Source organism: Oryzias latipes, chromosome 16, assembly GCF_053564925.1.
Source record: "Oryzias latipes strain Hd-rR chromosome 16, Olatipes_Hd-rR_3.1".
NCBI classification, from domain to species: domain Eukaryota; kingdom Metazoa; phylum Chordata; class Actinopteri; order Beloniformes; family Adrianichthyidae; genus Oryzias; species Oryzias latipes.
Window position 1 is genome coordinate 3,379,424 of NC_136252.1, and position 13,776 is coordinate 3,393,199.

Consider the following 13,776-nt stretch of genomic DNA (forward strand, 5'->3'; position numbering starts at 1 on the left):
CTCCCACTCAGGGAGCCTTATCTTCATCGAAGCTCAAGGACTTTCTGCTGCAGCAAACAGTTCAACGCGAACGCTGCCTTACCAGCTCAAACACAACTCACAGCAGGGGAACATGTTGAGTCTAGATCCGGTTCATATTCAGAGTCCGTGTTTTCCAGAGGCGACTTTGAAAGCAACTTTCCTTCAGTCTTCAGTAATCATTGGTGGTGGTGGATTCCTGCCTCCTCGCGCCGGACTTCAGTGCAGCTTCCTCTATCTCTCTCCCCACTCTGCTCCTCTCTCTGCCTCTCGTCTCCTGTCGTTTCGCTGGCGCTGCCTTCAGGTGTTATCGGAAATATTTGGTCTCAGAAACAACCTGATCATTTTTAGCATTAGCCAATGAATCCACCTTGTTTTTTGTCATTTGACTAAGAAAGATGCAGATTTTGATGTCAAATATGAATTCGTATCTCTATAAACGGAAAGTAATTTAAAATGTCAAGCTCCAGTGTCAGAATCTTATATTGTAATTCCGTATGTGTGCACGCTGTGACAGGACCGTTTGACTCTCTCAAATCACGTGTGTCGCCGTAAAGTCGCATTAGATGTTTTTTGGATGGGAAAGTCTGAATTTTTTTGGCAGCACCTGAACACACCATCAGGGAAAAAGCGCTGCTATTTGCATGTGCATGCGCGCGTGCGCGTTGTGTGAGTTCGTATGACTAACAAGAGTGAAAAGAAAAGGTGGGGGGGGGGGGGGGGGAGTTACTCCCCTCCCCAAATAAAAAAAGCACAAGCACGTGCACACAGATGCAGGTTTGGACTCATTATCTATGAAATCTCGAGATGAGTTGGCACAGACAGTCAAATGAATTTGTGAGCTTAAGGGAAAAAACGAATCAATTTGTGATGTGCGTGAGTGTGCGTGTGTGTGTGTGTGGCGTTACAGCAGGCCCACATCCTGTACGCGCATCATCATCATCATCATCATATGAAGGAGAAAAGTTACGGCCGAGGAGTCCCCATGATCACGCACACACTTACTCCTGTCCGGCCACACATGTGCGCACACACGCGCCGCTCGCACGCGCACACATCAACCACGCGCTCGCGCTGAAAGGAGAGCATGACATGGACACACCAGAGGGCTTCCAGCGGTTTCGGATCCTCATAGCGCCGAACAGCCGCTTAGAATCGCTGGCACCTGTGCCTTGCTCAGTGGCAGTTGTGCCGCGTCTATCTATTATGTAGGACACGACTTCCTAATAAGGATAAACCCCCCACCACCACCACAACCATCCTTCACCCCTCCCAAACGTCCACCCTCTGTGTGTGCCGAGAGAATGAAACAAACTAAAAAAAGAAGAAGAAATAAACTCTTCCTCCTCCTCCTCCTCCTCGTGTCGCCAGATTTTAGAGGCAGTTTGATGAAAGAGTGAAACATCTAAGGAGAGATGAAGAAGAAGGAGTGCTGGAGGAAAGTTTGCTTCACCTCCAGGGTGTCACAGATCGTGTACTCGTGATGATGCTCTCCTTGGTTCAGTATTTCACAGCCGACCAGCGAAGTTTATTCATCTGATCTAAGCTGGGATGACTTCTGATCATCAAGGTGTCTTCAAACGCCTCACGGTCTCCGGGGGGGGGGGGGGGGGGGGGGGGGCATTAAAAGTAGGAAAAGGAGTCCGCTGTCGCGGTTCTATTCCCACGGGATGACCATCCACGGCCGGTCATCCAGGATATTTTTCTTTTCAATCAAACACCCCCCGCCTGCTTGTAACCTATTTATAAATCAAGATCAGACACTGACTCGCCTTCCTCCAACAGTCTTTTCCAAACACTCCGCGCAGCCCCGACGCGTGGATTAAAGGGAAAAGAAACCGTACATGCGCGTACCTGTTTGTTTTTCTCCACGACAACAATCCAGGGAGACTTCAAGAAGCAGAGACAATCCTAAAGGTGAAAGCATGATGTTTGCAGTAAATGCTGAAGTGCATGATTGAGTAGGTCGATTCCATTCTGTCCGGTGGGGGGGTGGAGCGGGGATTCCTCCGCGGGATCAGCTACACGTGGAACTTATCCGTGGAATTTACGGTAATCATACAAACCAAGGCTATTGATATTCCCTGATTACGAATAGGCTATAAAGACTCGCTGATTTGTTGCGAGCGTGGGTGTTCGGTGGGTTTCTTGACACCCCTGCTCACCGACAGAATGGTTTCTCCCGCATTAAATGGAACTATCTGCTATTGTCTCATCAGCGAAAAGTTGTTGATACCGCTGCGTGGACTCAAAAAGTGCCTCAAGAGTGCCTCACTGCCACTTCTTGGATCTATTAATCGACACTTTTGGACTATGAATTATGTTATGATAGAAATAAACCATTTCAAACCAAATCAAATACATAAAAGACCTCAAATCCACAGTTTTATAAAAATAAAAGCTGTAGGCTCTTACAGTTGGAGAGTCCTTGATCGTCTAGTTATGTACTTTTCCACATGGAAACAATAACAATGTCACAAAAAAATACATCTAATCTCCACAATTCACACTAAGTTACAACCTTGTTTTGGTAGATTGATAAAATATTACAATGCATGAACTCTGAAACACATTCGTGTCTTTTTCCACTTAAACGCATGAATAAAAAGTTTCACTCAACAATGTTTTAATTTGTTTTAGTTATCCCATGAGTCACTACATTACATTTAAAACTACAAACATCCCATCTGTTTAATAGGAAACAATCAAAGGTAAATCCATGTTGATGTGGCTGCACAACAAGTCAAGCAGGTTTTGTTCAAGGCTTTTGTCTTCTTACACCTTTAAAACCCAAACCCAAACCACATTTATGTTCATAGAAACTTCATGGCCACATTTGTATTTGAAAAAAAATTGGATTAATGCAACAGATTATTTAAAACCCACCTGAGTAAATGTCAATTTAAGCCCCTGCAGGGATGGAAAGTCTAGAAAAGGAGAAGTGTGATTACTAGAAACTGTGTGCACGTGAAGAAAATGTTGTCATTTTTTCATCAAAAACAGGGATTTCATTATGTGTTTGTTAAACCTGTGTTTTTAAAGGCCAATCTTTGTCACAATGACTTTATATGAGAAGTAGACTGAGAGACCCCGCCCCTCTCCTATTCCAAACAAGCCCCCCCCCCCCCCCCCCCCCAAAGCTTCAAGAATCCAGAATCCCACAGACACCAGCTGTGACTCACTCAGTCATTCTATTCTTCAGAATGAATATTCTTGTTCTGATACCTTTTTAAACATGTTCTTGCTTTTTTTTTAAAAACATTTTTGTAGTGCAAATTATTCCACTCATACATTGAATGTTTAGATCGTTTGATTGACAGATGCTTCCAAGCCTGCTCTCTAGGGGTGTGGACTTCCAACAAGCTCACTCCTGATTGCCAAGAGTGGGAAAATGTTGACTCGACTGACTGGGACCAATCACTGCTTACTGACATCGTGGCTCCAATAAGGCGATGTCTGTATCATGACTTCAATTTCTTGCAGCCAATGGGTGATGTCACACTCACTCATTCCAATTCTAATATACCGTATTTTCCGCACTATAAGCCGCACTTAAACGGCTTCTTTTTAAAAAATTACAGATTCATTCTGATCGTGTTTAGTGAGCGATTCTGAAAGGTACATGGCGCTCTGTCAAAATGTCAGACTGTTTCATAAACGTGTTGAAACATGGCTTGTGTCAGAATTCCTTCCCTACTCACTACATAGTGCACTACATGTTCTAGTGCTGTCTGAATCTACAATTCCAAAATCTAGTGCCCTAAAAATTTCCCAGAAGTCTCTGTGAAAAACCAGTGTGCATCGATGCTCACTACATCGGCGAATAGACCACAATGCATTGCTTCACAACTATTTTTGCCTAAAAAAGTATTTAAATGCATTTTTTTTAATAAACCATCAACGTTTTTGTCTTCATAAATAATCGTCCCAAAACGCTCATATCAACTGGATTTTAACTTCCTGAAATCGATGACGACATAAAAAAAATAGTGATCATGGTGTCCGAATTGCTTTTAAAGTCTATGTCGTGCCGCGCTAGATAGTTTTTTAGTAGTTAGGGGTTAGGGGGGGGATTTGGAAACGGTCATGGTTTGGTGTTATTGTGAATATGCTAATGCGGCTAACGTGGCTAGCGTGTAGCGTGTAGCGTGTTACAAACAAGTTCTAGAGTTATTGTGAATGCAGTGAATAAAGTCTGACTTGATAGATTTGAAAATAGGCCTTTCATTGACGGTGCATCTTAACCCATAAGACCTCAGACCCATTTTTTCTTAAAATCAAATTATGCATATTTGACCACAAACCAAGAGGACCACAGAATCCAATTCAGATATTTTTCTGTCACACTGACGTCACCATGGGTTCTTATGGGTTCAAATGTGGCGCACACTATAGAGTGGACAATACAGAACAATCAATGCTATGACACTACCTTGATGCCGTCCAATGGTGTTGACAAAATTATGCTCAGCTGGACGTGCAATGAAATTGTGAGCAATAACTGTCACTCCACGGTGTTCCTGAGGGTGCTGTGCAGGGGTCAGGGTCGTTTGCATGACAGATGAAGGCACGTTTTGGACTGCTGATGTACTGCCGACTTTAAGACACGGGGACATCTTATCAGCAATGAGCCCTTGAATTGTAAGGGCAGGCACGGCTCTTTGCATGTGCGCAAAGCTCCCCGCGCACACCTGAAGTACACACACAGCCATACGTGTTGATCCCAGTGCGGAGCTGCCACTGCAGTAATAAGCTGCAGTAACAAGCAGGGAGACCTACGCACATGCACACCTGAGCAGGGACAGGAACGCGTTCATCCAAACGACCCAGTCATTAAATCCTTGATGAAATGTGATCAGAAATGAGTACAAGGAAACAGCCCTTAAGAGTGTTCACACTCGTATGCACAGCAGCAGGCTTGAAATGTGATCTTCTTTGTAAACACAACACACTCATCTGCACAAACACATTTGCAGGCATGTGGAAGTCCACATGCACATCATTGCATCCTATGGACACTATGCAGCAATGCTTTAAAGTGGTGATACTATATAGGTTTCCTTGATATGTAAATGGGTGTGATAATGACATCCATTATATGCACAAGGAAAAAAAGTGGGTCTCACAAAGACACACACGTGTGATGCATAGTGTAGTTCCACAGAGCATCAACACTCCTGTGAGTCACTGCTCTGATACTTCCTGTTAGAAGTGAGCTGTGTTTCAAACAGCCGTCCTCTTCTCTCCAGTCTTTCTTTCCTCGTCAGAGAGAATGTCAAGCTCTCCAAGGTGTCCTCTCCCTCTCCCCGGAATGCTTCTGCTCCGAACCCGTCTGTCGTCTGCAGAACGCCCTTCAGTCTGCACCCACTCAGCATTTTAAAGCCCAGCTCAGTGAACCCCCACCCTTAAGGAAAGACGTGCTTGAAAATCCTCTGCTGCCTATTGCATGCAGATCCACGGTGCATGTTAACACGCATGCACAGCTGCCTCCACATGCACGCCACGCAAACACCCCAGGGCAGCTCTTAATATAGCCACCCCTTGTATCAACACAATGATGTGCTGTGTTCCATCCAGCTATGATTTACATTAGCCAATGAGGTGTCAGCGTGCATCTGTGTTCCCCACTTCCTTTTGAACCGTACTTGAGGATAAGTGATGAGCTTTAAGAGGAAGAACAAGCCAGAGCTAAATATGATGGGGGGGTGATCTGACTTCTCTTGAGCTCAGGTTGTGACCCACTTTGCTATCTACAGCGGATCCCCTCTTATCTTCATGTTCAGCTAAAGATACGCTGCCATCTCCAATGACAGGGACCTCCAGCTCCCCGGTGCGCCATCAGGTCAAAGGGCATCAGTGACCGCATGTTCATTATCATCTGACGAAGAGAAACGACTGACCGAGTCTGGTTCAGCACGTGTCTGTGAGCAGCATTTCCACACAGAGTGAAATATTCATGGGATATATCATGTATCATAGACCAATACAGAAGCACGTCCCTCACAACTGAGGCCTGCGTAGCTCAGTTCAGCAGAAAAATGACAAATAAGAGATAAATGCAGCTTTTTAGTGCAAAAACTTCAAGCTCCAATGAAGACTGTAAAAACAAACAAAAAAAGATATTAGATATTTTACATCTGACACACAAACATGTCTAGTTCGGAGTACGGTGGCCCGGAAGTGTAAATCACACCAACAAACGTTTGAAATATTACAACGACAATTCAGAGAGCAAACAAAAAAATGTGACATCTTTGATTTGAATTTGATTTGATTTGAAATGGTTTATTTCAAGCAATCAAATAAGAATACACAAAAAACAATACAATCATCAGTTATACATTCGTACAATAACTAATCAAACTTTAGATAATTAGACATATTAATAAATATTGCTTGAAAGGGAGTGGAAGGAAGTGAACTTATATAATCCCACCCCGTTATACTATAACCATTTTATTACATGATTTATCAATATCCGGTTCTTAGCTTTTATCAGACAGAATTAAGAATCTTGAAATATCAATAAAGCACATGACAAAGATGAATTGCTTAAATTATTATCTAAAAAAAAGAATAACTTTTAGAAATCAACATGGCAATGAAGTATCCAAAATATATGCAGATTATGTTACTCATAAAAGTCATTGATATGATTAAAAAATAATCCTCTATCAGTAAAATAGACATAACACTGTTTCAGGAATTTTCAGTTAGCTTAGCATTCACTTGTTCCATAAAGGGATACAATTCATCTTGGATATCATCAAGAGACTTTTTAAGGTCTTTCGTACTCCTGGTTTTTCCTAGGGGCCATGGTCAGCTCTCTTTTTTGGAGAAAATCAACTTTTTAAGTCAGTTGAAGATAGTTGTATAGCCGCAGCGAGCCACACACGCGTCCGCGCTGTAACCCGGAACAGGAAAAAAAAAAAAATCACACATCTTAGAAATCAAAACAAAATTTCAGAACTCTGAACACAAGTCAAAAAGTAAGAAAGAAAAGTTTCAGAAAACAAAAGTAATTTCCAGAAATCAAAATGAAAAATGAAAAAGCACAATAAGAAACTGGGAAAGGTGAGTACTATGGAACATCTCTGATGATGACGTCAGTGGGTTTTTTGCAAATGCCTTTTCAACGTCCACAGACTGATTATAGGGTTGTGATTATTATCATTATTATTATTAATTCTTATGATTATTATTATTATTATTAGTGCGTACTTCCAGCATCACTTCCATTCAAATAACTTCCTGTGAAATGATGGACAGGCGTCATCATCCAATCAGGGATGTCCCACAGTGTGGTTTCTTTTAGGCCTATGTTTCATTTTTTAATATTTCAATTTGATTTCTAGAAATGACTTTTGCTTTCTGAAACGCTGAATTCTTTTTCCGTTTAAATATTTTTTGAATTTTGTATTGATTTCTAAAATGTGATGTTTCTTTTGCTTTTTGGTTTGCTGTTGTGATCTTGAAGACATTTTTGCTTTGAGTGATTTGTTGCATTTCCGTATCAGAGGGACAGTTTGTCTTTCTTCATCTTTGCAGCGTTCGCTCTCCTTCTCCCTGTCTGTCTATCGCTGAGGCTCCATCTTAAACAGCAGCTTAGGATCTCATCTGTTTCCTGACGACAGTCCTCCTCTCTGTTCCTTTCATCATTGGAAAGATGACATCTTCCTCATCCCTCCTCTTTCTCTTTGGTCTTTGTCTGTTTTTGGTTGGCCACTCTTCTTTTCTAAGTTATCAAATTCCAGAGGGAGGGGAGGGGAAGTGAGGCTACGTTCAACAACACACGAGTGATCAGCACAGCCCTTGTCCAGTTTGGACCAACTCATCCACATGCCTGAAAATAAAGAGAAATCTCCACAGCACACAAGCATTCTCAAATCATGCTTACAATAACTCATGTGCCAGCAGCGGCAGCAGCAGCAGCAGAAACAGCAGCAGCAGCAGTAACAACAGTAATAGCAGCAGCAGCAGCAGAAACAGCAGCAGAAACAACACTAACAGCAACAGCAGCAGCAGAAAAAGTAAAAACAGCAGCAGCAGCAGCAACAACAGTAATAGCAGCAGCAGCAGCAGAAACAGCAGCAGCAACAACAGTAATAGCAGCAGCAGCAGCAGAAACAGCAGCAGCAACAACAGTAATAGCAGCAGCAGCAGAAACAGCAGGAGAAACAACACTAACAGCAGCAGCAGAAGCAGAAAAAGTAAAAACAGCAGCAGCAGCAGCAACAACAGTAATAGCAGCAGCAGCAGCAGAAACAGCAGCAGCAACAACAGTAATAGCAGCAGCAGCAGAAACAGCAGCAGTAACAACAGAATCAGCAGCAGCAGAAAAAGTAGAAATAGCAGCAGCAGAAACAGCAGCAGCAGCAGCAACAACAGTAATAGCAGCAGCAGCAGCAGAAACAGCAGCAGCAACAACAGTAATAGCAGCAGCAGCAGAAACAGCAGGAGAAACAACACTAACAGCAGCAGCAGCAGCAGAAAAAGTAAAAACAGCAGCAGCAGCAGCAACAACAGTAATAGCAGCAGCAGCAGCAGAAACAGCAGCAGCAACAACAGTAATAGCAGCAGCAGCAGCAGCAACAACAGTAATAGCAGCAGCAGCAGCAGAAACAGCAGCAGTAACAACAGAATCAGCAGCAGCAGAAAAAGTAGAAATAGCAGCAGCAGAAACACTAACAGCAGCAGCAGCAGCAGAAAAAGTAAAAACAGCAGCAGCAGCAGCAACAACAGTAATAGCAGCAGCAGCAGCAGAAAAAGTAAAAACAGCAGCAGCAGCAGCAGCAACAACAGTAATAGCAGCAGCAGCAGAAACAGCAGCAGAAACAACACTAACAGCAGCAGCAGCAGCAGAAAAAGTAAAAACAGCAGCAGCAGCAGCAACAACAGTAATAGCAGCAGCAGCAGCAGAAAAAGTAAAAACAGCAGCAGCAGCAGCAGCAACAACAGTAATAGCAGCAGCAGCAGAAACAGCAGCAGAAACAACACTAACAGCAGCAGCAGCAGCAGAAAAAGTAAAAACAGCAGCAGCAGCAGCAACAACAGTAATAGCAGCAGCAGCAGAAACAGCAGCAGAAACAACACTAACAGCAGCAGCAGCAGCAGAAAAAGTAAAAACAGCAGCAGCAGCAGCAACAACAGTAATAGCAGCAGCAGCAGCAGAAACAGCAGCAGTAACAACAGTATCAGCAGCAGCAGAAAAAGTAGAAATAGCAGCAGCAGAAACAGTAACAGCAGCAGCAGCAGGGAGGATGAGGGTGAAGGTGAATGGCTGCCTGCTGCTGCTGCTGTTACTGTTGTGTGTTGTTCATGTCAGATGGACTTGCTGTTGAGAAGTCCTCCTGTTATGAGAAGAAGGTGACTGATTGAGAAGTCCCAGGTTGTGCTCTGCTGCTAACGTGGTTATGAGCTGTAATCGTGTAATAATAACATCATAATCCCATCTGGAATGAAAAACTGTGGATCCAGTGATTGAGGCCATTTCCGGTGTGCATTTTAAGCCACGGTGACCGTAGGAGGCAGCCTGATGGATACAGAATCATTCTGCTGCTCTGACATTGTCTTCAGTCTTCCTCCTCCTCCTCCTCGTTCACCCTCCCTTGGGTCTGCCTACCTCTCAGCAGAATTATTACTCAAAAAAAAAAACACGACAGTCCTGAACACAAACAGCTGCAGACGCATGGGAGGGTGTGAGTGCAGCCACACAAATAAACATCACCCAGCTGATTACAAGAGAAGCCATGACCTAAAGTGCAGACTCTACATGCACTTTAAAGGTAGCTGCATATTACCTAGGGCAAAACGACTGCTCTCCCCCCTCCCTGCTTACAGTACAACCCTCTGCCTCCCCAGCTCATTCACAGGCAGCCATGCATGTTCAGAGACGAGGTGCTGGGAGAGCAAACAATAGCAGAAAAAAACAGCCATCAGGGATCCGCTCAGAACACTGCAGGCTGCATTTCATCATTAAATCTTTTGCCACTCCACCAGTGTGTTGCACACATGAGGATCCCATGTCTGACTTGCACAAGGCAAACAGGAAGTCAGGCAGGGAGCCGCCGCAGCCATCAACGTACACGGTTTCATGGTTTCTCTCGGTGGTTGACAGCGACCCTGACACGTACAGCCTGACTCTGAAGGAGGGAAGCGTCCGCTTTAATCCAAACACAGACACGGCTCTGTCTGTCTTCAGGTTCAAACGCCACGGCGATGACAGACATGTTGTTAGCAGAGTGAGTGTGAGACAGGGCAGGAAGAGGGGAAAATAAAGAATCTCGTGTGCTTGTGTGTGTGTGTGTGTCTGTGTGTGTGTGCAGGTGCTCCAGCAGCAAATATGAACCTAAGTCTGTCCATCAGCTCATGCTGCTGGTTGAGTCCATTGTGTTGCGCTCCAGCATGGTGGCAAATTGAACACTTGGAAAACATCTCTAAAGACTCGAGGAAAACTGTGTTTTTGGAGTTTTTCTTGTGGCATTTCTGTCATAATGGGGGACGTGCATAAGGAGTATTTCTGGATTCAAATCGTTGTGAATCAGGAGCATGCCGCTGCAATAAAAGTCTGTAGGTGTGACATAGAACCTGCAACGGCTGGCCACAACCCCCTGCTCCGCTCCATTCTGATCATCCACCTGCAGACAAATACATCCATGAACGTCTGGTATTGATCACCATTTTTGTTGCACCGATGACGATAGGTTGGGGGTGTAAAGGGGGGTAAGCTAGCGAGAGAGAGTGTAAATAGACCGATGATATTAAGGGGCGGGCTTACTCCATGCCAATCTGAAACATCTGACATTTCTAATAAACTCCTGCTGCTCTGCAGAAACTATGTCCTAGAAAACCACACAGGCCTTTTGGATATGCCTAAAAACAGCATCATCATAACTAAAAGACGATTTTTCAATAAATCCACAGATGATGGAAGTGGGATTTTAACATGACCTTTATTACTTCCCTGTATTTTACAAATGACAGTATCCTTTCATAACAATGGAGGGATGTCATGAAATGTGAAAAGATTTGATCTTCTTAGGCTTCATCTAAAGTCCATGAGCGCTTTTGGCTGAAACGTTGGGCAGGTAAGCGCTGCTTCTAAGACGGTGTTGGAATGAGCGCGCTGCCCTGGACATGTTGCCTGTTTGACATTGTGTCTGACATTGAATGTGGTGTTGGACAGCTGCTGGGAGGCATGTGATGGGTGTGCTGTTGAGAGGCTGCAGTCTCGACTCCAGGCGACGCCACACATGAAATTGATTCTCTTTTGTTGGGGTATCTGTGCAGCTCCTTGCCCTGAAGGACTCCGCTAACACCCTTGTCTGGCGTGAGGCTCCATTACTCCAATTTGATAAGTTCTCAAATGCAGGAAAATGTGTGGCTGTTGAAATGTTTCCACTAGATCAGACAAAGAGGAAGCAAAACGTGTCAAACCAGTTCACAGCTTTCACTGAGCAACTTGCTCTTCAAAGATGATCTTTCTAATGAAGTGACAGAGAATCTGCTGCAACATTAAAAATCTATACGTTAAACATTTTATTTTAATTTTTTTTATTTACCATGAACTAGTGAAGGTGAGCTGCCTGAAAAATTCTTTAGCCTTCTGGTTATGTGTTTTTTTTTGCAGATGAAGAGCGGTTGGATCTGGTATCCTTTTTATAGTGAGCCAATGTTTTGCATAGGAAAGAGAAAGTAAAACAGCCTCTTCTTGGTTTCAAACTCTCTCCATTTAGCAGAAAATCAGATAAAAGCGTGCTTTTGCTTTTGCAAATTTTAAGTGACCAGGGGGATTTTTTTTGCTTGTTTTCTTCTAAATCCACAAAAGCAGTGACTGCATATTATCAAAATGATCAATATTATCAATGTTCTAAAATGTTTTCTCATCCTCATTGTATTTCTAAGAACATTTAGACACAGTCAAACAAATCTACTGAAGTCTCCATTATCTTAGGTATTGTCAGAACAATTTGACTTCCTTGTCATGACTGCACCCCCCCCCCCCCCCCCCTACCTTGTAAAAGGTGTTTATAGCTGCATCATTCATTTGCTAGAGTCCTTTTGCCCTGTTTGGGTTGACGGTCGGGCCGTGGTTCTCTAAAGAGGAGGTGCTTGATGTTGTGCCAGAGGGGCTAACAGTTTTGTGTCTCAGTTATTTACCAGTTTTGTTTTTGTTGTTATAATAACCAAGATTGTATTAAGATGCTCAAAGTGCTGAGATCAAATTAAAAAGGTCTTTTTTTTAATCAAAAATTGACTTTATCTTGGTGTGTTTTTGTCATCTTAAAGGAATTCAGCATCCGATCATGTTCTTGATTTGGTTCTGCATATCAAGCGGCTGCTTTTTAAAAAATTAGCCAATCAACCCTTCATGCCTGATTACGTTTTTTTTTTTCATACTATAAACAAATATTTTCCTCTTCAAGGTGATGCTAAATTAAGCGAAGTCCTGGATTGTGTGGTACAATTCAAATGAGTGAGGATGGGATGAAGGGGTTAAAGACAAATGTTACATTAGTGCTAAATTGTGGGTAGATGTGAGACAAGTGCAAACTTTTGTGGTAAGTGTCTGTTTTGTCACAACATGGTGCTGGTGAGAAAAAGCACAAAAACCAGACAGAGTTTCTACACAACAGCCTGGAATGGCAGGCATTGGGCAGGATGTGGTGCAGCATCCGTGTCATACTCTTGTCCAGAATGCCAAGAACAACTGACATGTTTGGGACCAAACGACTTTGAAAGAATTGAAAACTCCAAATGCTGTCTGTCCTTTTGGGTTGAGATGTAGGAGCTAAAGGGCGGTTTTTGGACGACAGATCAGAGCCTTTAAGGAGTGAAAGTACATAGAGTCAAGTCAGTTCAGCAGATAGCCCAAAAAGGAAAATGCAACAGAGACAAACAGACATTCTGATTATGAACTTCACACACCTTTGGAGTTACACTTACTCTCTGTGACCGCTTCACTGAGGAGGCTTTTTTTAGATCTTCATCGTTTTATTTTTAAAGTGACAATAAAATTCCAAAACTGACCTAATTTGCAGTAATTTAAAAGCAGCAGAACCGGTCGAGGTGAATTCTTTTGTTTCGTTTCTTCCAGTCCTTTGCTCAGTTTTGCAAAGACATTCCAAAAACTGAAAGCTACCTTCAAATTGGCCCAACGCAAACCTGTGAGTCATAAACACACATCCATGTTCCACTGAAACTACAATAACTTTCCAATTCTGCATGAAAACTTCCAAACAATTCAGTCTTACAAGTAAAAGTGAAACTTTTGTTCCGTTGCTTTTCCTGGAATATGTGTAGCAATAAAAAAATAAATTAGAGTCCATTTTTTGCTGTCAAAGTCAGACTGATGTTCAAGTCAATTTAATTCCATTTTATTTGTTTGGCCCAAATTCACAACAACAGTCGTCTTGATGGGCTTCGTATCGGTAATTGAAAAAGTGAAACATAAAATGAAAAGGATCATGAATACATAGAATTCAATAGGAAAATACTAAATTGAACTAACTAACTGACTAAACTAAACTGGACATCCCTGTCCTTAGACCCCCCCCCCCTTCACGGTAAGGAGAAACTGCTGTACATGTGAATGGAGCGGAGCCTGGAGCTTGTGGCCCCGCCCAGCCTATTTTCTACGCAGCTAATGAGCTCTTTTTCAAACAGCATTTTTTTGCTTGCTTCTGACCTACAACAGTATAAACAATAATATAGTCAGAAATGCAATCATAAGCTTCATTTTCATCATTTAAATGGCAC

General features: G+C 42.9%; 1 protein-coding gene across 6 annotated transcripts in view; it reads right to left on the reverse strand.

The window, feature by feature from the left end:
• The window catches only part of znf516 (zinc finger protein 516), a 60,539-nt gene extending 58,330 nt beyond the window's left edge, over window positions 1–2,209 (reverse strand). For 2 of the 6 annotated variants that reach the window (XM_078933187.1, XM_023963937.2), the window contains exons 1-2: window positions 1,873–2,208; window positions 83–316 (exon numbers count right to left, since the gene is read on the reverse strand). The gene's annotated coding sequence lies outside the window, so the exon portion shown is untranslated. Of the gene's footprint in view, window positions 1–82; window positions 317–1,872 lie in introns of all 6 variants that reach the window. The other 4 variants (XM_023963939.2, XM_023963938.2, XM_078933188.1 and 1 more) reach the window with 4 other exon arrangements.
• Between the last annotated feature and the right edge of the window lie 11,567 nt (window positions 2,210–13,776).